This window comes from Myotis davidii, unplaced genomic scaffold, assembly GCF_000327345.1.
Source record: "Myotis davidii unplaced genomic scaffold, ASM32734v1 scaffold1671, whole genome shotgun sequence".
In the NCBI taxonomy this organism is placed as follows: Eukaryota; Metazoa; Chordata; class Mammalia; order Chiroptera; family Vespertilionidae; genus Myotis; species Myotis davidii.
In genome coordinates this window covers 87,085-95,362 of record NW_006285368.1, presented here as the reverse complement: position 1 = coordinate 95,362, position 8,278 = coordinate 87,085, and the positions used below count along the sequence as shown (strand labels likewise).

The following is an 8,278-nucleotide window of genomic DNA, read 5'->3' as shown; positions in this document are numbered from 1 at the left end:
AAAATATATTTTTAAAAAATAGATACAGAGGCAGAGCTGCCTCGAACAGACTGTCAAAGTACAGTGGGAAACCTGGGGAGGGTTGAGAGGCAGGGGGGGCTGGGAGGGAAAGGAGGGGTGTAAGTGATCAACCAAAGGACTTGTATGCATCCATATAAGCATAACCAATGGACATAAGACACTGGGAGGTAGGGGAGGCCGAGGGATTGTTAAGGGTGGGGAAAAAAGGAGATATATGTAATACTCTTTGTAATACTTTAAGCAATAAAACAATTAAAAAAAAAAAGTAATCAAGGGTCAGTGCTGATAAAAGACATCTAGAGAAAACCCTTGGCTAACACTGTAGTGGTGAAAGACTTAAAGCTTTCCCCTAAGATAGGAATAAGACAACATTTTTTGCCAACACCACTTCCATTAAATATTGTACTATAGTTTTTAACTAGAGCAGTTAGGTAAGAAAAAGAAATAGAAGTGAAATTATCCTTATTGCAGGTGACTTGATCTTGTGTATTCTATATAATAAGAGCTAATATGCTAATTAGACCGAACAGCAGAACGATCCTCTGGATGACCTTCCGGTCGAAGCAGGGGCTGAGAGGGCCGAGCCCACACGAATTTCGTGCATCAGGCCTCTAGTAGAAAATAAACAACAACAACAGAACAAGCAAAAAAATGCAAGAGAAGGGAGACACCTTCATTTTGGCTTCATCATGCCATCTCCCAAGCTGGCAGTACTCAGTGCCTGAAGGGAACTTCCCAGCTCTACATAATTCACCTTGCCCAGGAAGGAAGAGAAGGGTGAATGATTAGCTTCCTCAGCCTTTCAGGATACCGTGCAAAGGTCCCACTTGGGTTTCACCTCCCCTAGACTGGCAAAGCTAAGATATGTAGACATGGCTAGGAACAAGGAAGAAAAGCAGGGCTACTGATAGCAGCGGAGCACTCATGGATCAATGTGCCCTATTCTACAGACCTGTCCAGCACAGCCATGGACTTTCTGCAGATTTCACCAGCATTTGCCTCACCCCACAGCTTTTTTGTATTTGCTGACACCAGCTGCCTGAGTCCCTCCTTGCTCCTTCCCATTTCCTCTGCTGCTGAAGCCTGGGAACTGCACCAGGTCAGGCTTCTGCGGCAACATAAGCAAAAGGCACCAGCCTAGACAACCATGGCTGACCTCCAATGCTGTGTGCACACTCAGGCTAGCCCCTTCAGCTGTGCATTGGCACACCACGCCACTGGCCTGATGCCTGTTATTGGCCTCCACTATGTGCAATTGTCCAAGGGGAGACTGTGTCAACATGGGAGAGGGCACCAACAGCCAGGGCCTCTACAGGTTCTTGTGGGCTCAGATCAGGTCCTTTTTTTTTTTTTGTCACAGGCCTGCACCACCCACCAAACTCAGTTGCAGCTAGTCCCTTCAGTTGTGTACCCTAGACCAGTCTCCATTACAGTGCATATGCCTAGTCAGGGGGAGACTATAGCAAATGGGACAGCATGCCCACAGCCAGGGGACCCGCATATGCTGCCGGTAAGCCCATAGGTGGCTCTGGCCCTTGCTGCTTACCCTGCTTCCCACCACTACTTGTGTGTCTACTTCCATCCCCTGCCACTACACAGCTGGTCCCTGCAGCCAAGTGCGCACACCACTGGCTCCAGCCACCACCACCTGCTCTCTAGCTGCTGGACTTGGAGGCACCACGGAGCCCTTGCAGCCACTGAAGATCCCATACCGCGCTTGCGAGGGATCATACAATTGTCAGTGCTATGGATCCTAGCAGACTGAAACCAAAATATATCAACGCCCTCCTCCTACCACCCCCGCACTAGACCTGATGTCACCACATGTCCCCAAACTTGGGATCACAATATGCTCAAATATGCCCCCAGCCATAAGTGAAAGTCTCTCTTTCCAAAGTCTTCCATAAAATGTAGAGATGACTGCTTCTTTAAATGCCTAGACCAGTGATGGCGAACCTTTTGAGCTCGGCATGTCAGCATTTTGAAAAACCCTAACTTAACTCTGGTGCCGTGTCACATATAGAAATTTTTTTGATATTTGCAACCATAGTAAAACAAAGATTTATATTTTTGATATTTATTTTATATACTTAAATGCCATTTAACAAAGAAAAATCAACCAAAAAAGTCAGTTAGTGTGTCACCTCTGACACGTGTGTCATAGGTTCACCATCACTGGCCTAGACACTTATTCAAGCTTAGAGGGATATGAAGAATCAGGGAAATATGACTTGACCAAAGTGTAAACCTCTGAAAGAACACTATCAAAAAAGTGAAATAATTCACAAAATGGGAAGGTAGATACCTGTAAGCACAGCATCATTAGCCTTTAGGGAAATGTAAATCAGTACCACAATGAGATTCTACTTTATTCCCACTGGGATAGATATAATAAAAAAGACAATTAGGTGTTGGCATGGATGTGGAAACATTGAAACCTTCTTACACTTCTGGTGGGAATGTAAAATGGTATAATGGCTTTGGAAAACAGTTTTGCAGTTTCTCAAAAAGTTAAACAATTACTATATGACCTAGCGATTTCATTTCTAGGTATATACTCAATAGAACTTAAAATATATGCCACCCTAAAATTTGGACATGAATGTTAGTAGTATTATTCATAATAGCCAAAAAAAAAATGAAAACAACCTAAATATCCTTCAGTCAACATTTGTATGAGTGGATGTTTCATGTTCATCCAATGGAATATTATTTAGCCATAAAATGAAATCAAATACTGACTAATGCTACAACAGGAATTACCCTTATATGTTAAGTGAAAGAAGCCAAACACAAAAAATCAACTATTGTATGATTCTATTTATTTGAAATGTCCAGAATAGGCAAATCTATGTAATCTAATAAGTAGATTAGTGGTTATCAGGCCAGGGGAAATGAGGGAATGAAGAGTGACTGCTAAGAGATGATGGGTAAGAGATTCCTTTGGGGCAGTGGTTCTCAACCTTCCTAATGCCACGATCCTTTAACATAGTTCCTCATGTTGTGGTGACCCCCAACCATAAAAATTTTCGTTGCTACTTCATAACTGTAATTTTGCTACTGTTATGAATTGTAATGTAAATATCTGATATGCAGGATGTATTTTCATTGTTACAAATTGAACATAATTAAAGCATAGTGATTAATCACAAAAACAATATGTAATATATATGTGTTTTCCGATGGTCTTAGGCGACCCCTGTGAAAGGGTCGTTCAACCCCCAAAGGGATCACGACCCACAGGTTGAGAACCGCTGCTTTTGGGGATGATGAAAATGTTATGGAATAAGATAAGAATTAATGGTTGCACAATTTTGTAAATATACTAAAGGTCACTGAATTATACACTTTAAAAAGGTGAATTTTGTGGTATGTGAATTTTATCTGATTTTTTTTAAAAAGAATAAATGATGACATGCCTTAAGAAGGAAGGGTGTGATGAGTCACACCTGACCGGCTCTCTACTGCTTTGCATGAAGGAGGAGATTGAGTTGCTGTACAAGTTAGAGATCAGCTTACCTCAAGAGTGTTCTGGCTATAAGATTGAACTTAGTAACCCAGCGGTCGGCAAACCTTGGCTCGCGAACCACATGCGGCTCTTTGGCCCCTTGAGTGTGGCTCTTTCACAAAATACCACGTGCAGGCACGCACGTATAGTGCGATTGAAGCTTCGTGGCCCATGCACAGAAGTCAGTTTTCGGAAAGGAGATAGACGAAACAAGTATACAAGATGAGTGTGGATGGGAGAGTTGGAAGAAGTTGACCTCAGCGAATGTACCTCAATCAGATTGAGGACGTTTTTAGCAAAGGCCAGCTTAGGAGTACCCTAATTAAGTTAATAACAATGTACCTACCTATATAGTTTAAGTTTAAAAAATTTGGCTCTCAATAGAAATTTCAATCGTTGTACTGTTGATATTTGGCTCTGTTGACTAATGAGTTTGCTGACCACTGTAGTAACCTATAGATTTAGAAGGAAATACAAGCCCTTTAGTTCCTGTTACTCTTAATGAGCCATCACTCACAGCTGTCCCTTTTGAAGATTACACTCTCAACTTTCAATTTAAGAGATGTGAGAATAAGAAGGCCTATATATAGGTACTATTATTACAATATTGCAAAATAATGCAATTTGATACTATATTTATATGAAGAGTTGTAATAATACTTAGGTGTTGCATTTTTATAATGACTACAAATTTTAACTAATGGTGTTATGTTTAACGCTTTGAATTGCGAGGATATGTGCTCTTTGGCATTACCCAGGTTTTCCAGATGTTTCAACCATAACTATAGCAGTTTCTCTTTTTGTAAGAAATTGCTAAAAGCTGTTGCATCAGGAATTTTGGAAATTCTTCAGACGAGATAATCAGGAAGGATTGATGACATGTTGACAGAAAGCAGGCAACCCTAGTAATTTCAGTGGATCAGTCACATATTTTATTTTTGTCAGTTACTCTGTACAAAATACAGGTAGTAACATGACCTGCAGATGACATACTATCACAAGCCCTAGGCCACACTTCAGAATAGGCTATTACTTAATAAACTTCTGGAATACCTTCATAGTATTACACAGAGGGCAGGGAGGTAGTTATTATGTATTTCTGGAGGGGAAGGTGTTTTGTACCATCTTTATTAATTCAATTTTATCTTACCCTAATAAGACATATTTCCTAATTGCATGTGTATAACTTTTGTGCATTTTAGAAAGCATAAATGAAAGTTAATGGAATGTACTGTTTAATGATATGGAGAGATCTTGTGCCATGTGAATTTTAGAAAATAGTTTGAAAGTAGCAGCTATTTGGACCAAAGAAGTTTTGTAAATATCATTTAAAGTTATTAGGTAAGTGTTAATAGGTAAAAGCCAGGTAAATGAAGATATTATTGTGCAGACACCAAATTTCAGGGATAAAATATTATGAATATTAGAGTCATGCATTCTTCAGTATTACCAGTGTACCTTAGCCTAATTCTATGAGAAGTTAATAAAAGTTAGTAACAGTTTTAATTTTGTCACTTCAGAAATTCAGATGTGTGTGTGTATGGTCAGTAAATTAATTAGTTATTTTTTACCTATTTGTTGACATATTTATAATTTTAGTGATTATTGAAACTAGTTACGTTTAGAAAAAGAATTTGGACTTTTAGATGTCAATTGTATCTAAGTTATAGTAATTTGATTCTAATTTTTCTACTCATTTTATCATCTTTTTATGAATATTTATTGAGCACACTGTTATAGGCACAGGATATAAAGAGGTACATATTCTTTTCCCAGGTTGTGTGAGATTGGGGTTCATTTTTCTTCTTTGGCATGTGGCTGCCCAGGTTTCCCAATACCATTTATTTAAGAAACGATCCTTTCCCCCATTCACTATTGTTGGCTATCCTGTCATAAATTATTTGACCCTATATGTGTCGTTTATTTCTGGGCTCTCTGTTCTGTTCCATTGACCTGTGTGTGTCTGTTTTTATGCCAATACCATACTGTTTTGATTACTATAGCCTTGTAGTAGAGTTTAAAATAAGGAAGCATGATGCCTTCAGTTTTGTCCTTTTTCTCAAGATCGCTTTGGCTATTCAGGGTCTTTTATGGTTCCATACAAATTTTAGAATTTTTTTAAAATTTGTGGAAATACCATTGGAATTTTGGTAGTGATTGCATTGAATCTATAGATGGTTTTGGGTGCTATGGACATTTTAAAATATTAATTCTTCCAATCCATGAACATGGTATCTTTCCAATTGTTTGTAGCTTCTTGATTTCTTTCATCAATGTCTTATATAGTTCAGTGTACAGATTAAATTACCTCCTTGATTAAATCTATTCCTAACTATTTTATTCTTTTTGATGCTTTTAAAATTGGGTTATTTTCTTAATTTCTCTTTCTGATAGTTCATTGTTGATATATAGAAATGCAACAGAGTTTTGTGGCCTTTATTATGTTGAGCTATGTTTCCTTTATACCCAGTTTGTTGAGTTTTTATCATGAAAGGAAGTGGAGTTTTGTCAAATGCTTTGTTGTTTCTATGGCGGTGGTTATATGTTTTTATCTTTTATTTTGATAGCATGGTGTATCACAAAAAATGATTTGAGGATGCTGAACTATTCTTGCATCCCTAGAATAAAACCTACTTAATAGTGGTGTATAAGGATTTTTGCATCTACCAGTATGTTCAGTAGGGATATTGGCCTGTAATTTTCTTTTCTTGTACTTTCCTTGTCTGGCTACAGTATCAGGGTAATACGGTCCTCATAAAAAGAGTTTGGTTCCCTTTTCTTCTGTTTTTGGGGAAAGTTTGAAAAGGGTTGGTATAAGTTTTCTTTAAATGTTTGGTAGAATTCACCAGCGAAGCCATCTAATTCTGAGCTTTTATTTGTTGAAATAGTTTTGACTACTGATTCAATCACCTTACTAGTAATTGATCTGTTCGGGTTTTCTATTTCTTCATGATTCGGTTGTTTAGGTTGTATGTTTCTGGAAAAATGTATTCATTTCTTCTGGGTTATCCAATTTTTTGGTATATAATTTTTCATAGTCTCTTATGACCTTGGGTATTTCTGTGGTATCAGTTGTAATCTCTTCTTTCATTTGTAATTTTATTTATTTGAGTCCTCCCACTGTTTTTCTTGGTAAGTCTAGATAACTGCTTGTGAAAGTCCTCATTACTTGGTTCCTTTAGAACAGGGGTAGGAACATCTGGCTCTCGGCCATATAAGGTCCACAAAATCATTTGGTCAGCCCCAACCAAGGCATTAGGGGTGAGTAAATTAAACGTTTGACCAAATATAGCAGGCTAATTAAAAATTTGATATTTAAGTTGATTATTTTGCATGGCCTTCAAATGATGTTATAAATATCCAAATGGCCCTTGGCAGTAAAAAGGTTCCCACCCCTGCTTTTGAATGAAAAAGAATGTGCCTTTTGAGATGTTACAAGCAAGGGGAAAGGCAGTATTTAAGGAACTTTGATTAGGATGATAAAAGCTAGCATGTCTTAGTTCCAGCTCCCTGCTTATTACTTTTTGTTTATTACCTCATTAATTAGTTTAATATCGCCTATTCATGTTTCATCTAATAAATGCATTTCCACTTGATTCATGTACATCTTTTTTTCTTATTGAAATTTACAACTTTGCTGTGCTAAAAGGTTAGCTTTGATAGACACAATCTGATATTTCCAGGGTTTTTACTTTGTTTCGTAAAGCTTTTTATTTTTCCAATAACCATATATAAAATAAAATTAACAATTAAGGTTGGCATACTAAGGAGACATACTCCTGGTGAGTACTTCGTTCATCATTAACAATGTGTCTGATGTTCCTATTTAAATTGCCTAGAAAGATTTGTCAGTGTGTTAGGAATGATTTTAAGACTGGGTCCAGTCTCCTTAAATTAGGCCATAATTCTACCATTAGCATAGAAAATATTTTCTAGTTGTCATTAGGATGTTCTAAAATTCTCATCATGGTATTTTTAGAAATTATTTGTTTGGTAATATGGAGAAGGTTTTATGCCTGATACCTATTTTTGCATATTGGAGAGCAGTGTTAACATTTTAACTTACTCTTACTATTATACTTAGGATTGGTATTATTATACTTAAGCTATCTTCTTGCTGGCTGTCAGCTATAGGCCATCCCCAGGTCCCAGAAGGCTTCCTCAGGTCCAGCAGTGTCAACATCTGAACTTATAATACTTACTTTAATCATCACTTGTATAGGACCTTCCTTTTTAGCTGTAAACATAGCTATGTGGTATGTTTTGATATGTGTTTAAGCTGCTGTGGTGGAAAGTAAGTTACAAGTTCTAGGTATCCTATCTAATAAAAGAGAAACATGGTAATTGGCTTACGACTACTACCCTGCCCATTGGCTAATCAGGGCGATATGCAAATTAACTGCCAGCCAAGATGGCAGCCGGCAGCCAGGCAGCTTGAAACTAACATGAGGCTTGCTTGCTTCAGTGACGGAGGAAGCCAACGTTCCCCCGCCTGCCTTGCAGGCCTTTGAGCCTGCAGTTTGAAACATTTTAACAAATATAGAAGGTAAACAAAAACCCAGAAACCTGCTTTCAGGAGGCCAGGATCTCAGAGCTGGAGTTGATACTGAGTTTTGATTATAGAACCGAAAAAAAAACAGATACCTGCTTTCAGGAGTGGAGGCCTAAGAGCTGGAGCCTCAAAGCTAAACTGGCCCAGAATAAAAAAAAAAAAAAAAAAAAAAAAAAAAAAAAAAAAAAAAAGAGGAG

At 37.8% G+C, this 8,278-nt stretch overlaps 1 protein-coding gene and 1 long non-coding RNA gene across 2 annotated transcripts in view; one reads left to right on the top strand and one right to left on the bottom strand.

The window, feature by feature from the left end:
* Positions 1-3,665, bottom strand: part of LOC107181894 — a 21,614-nt gene extending 17,949 nt beyond the window's left edge. The window contains exons 1-2 of the long non-coding RNA XR_001512602.1: positions 3,579-3,665; positions 860-869 (exon numbers count right to left, since the gene is read on the bottom strand). This is a non-coding gene — a long non-coding RNA (uncharacterized LOC107181894). The remainder of the gene's footprint in view (positions 1-859; positions 870-3,578) is intronic.
* LOC102754588 (mitochondrial intermediate peptidase) overlaps positions 1-8,278 on the top strand; it is a 92,099-nt gene that overhangs the window by 38,530 nt on the left and 45,291 nt on the right. The gene's annotated exons all lie outside the window — the stretch shown is intronic.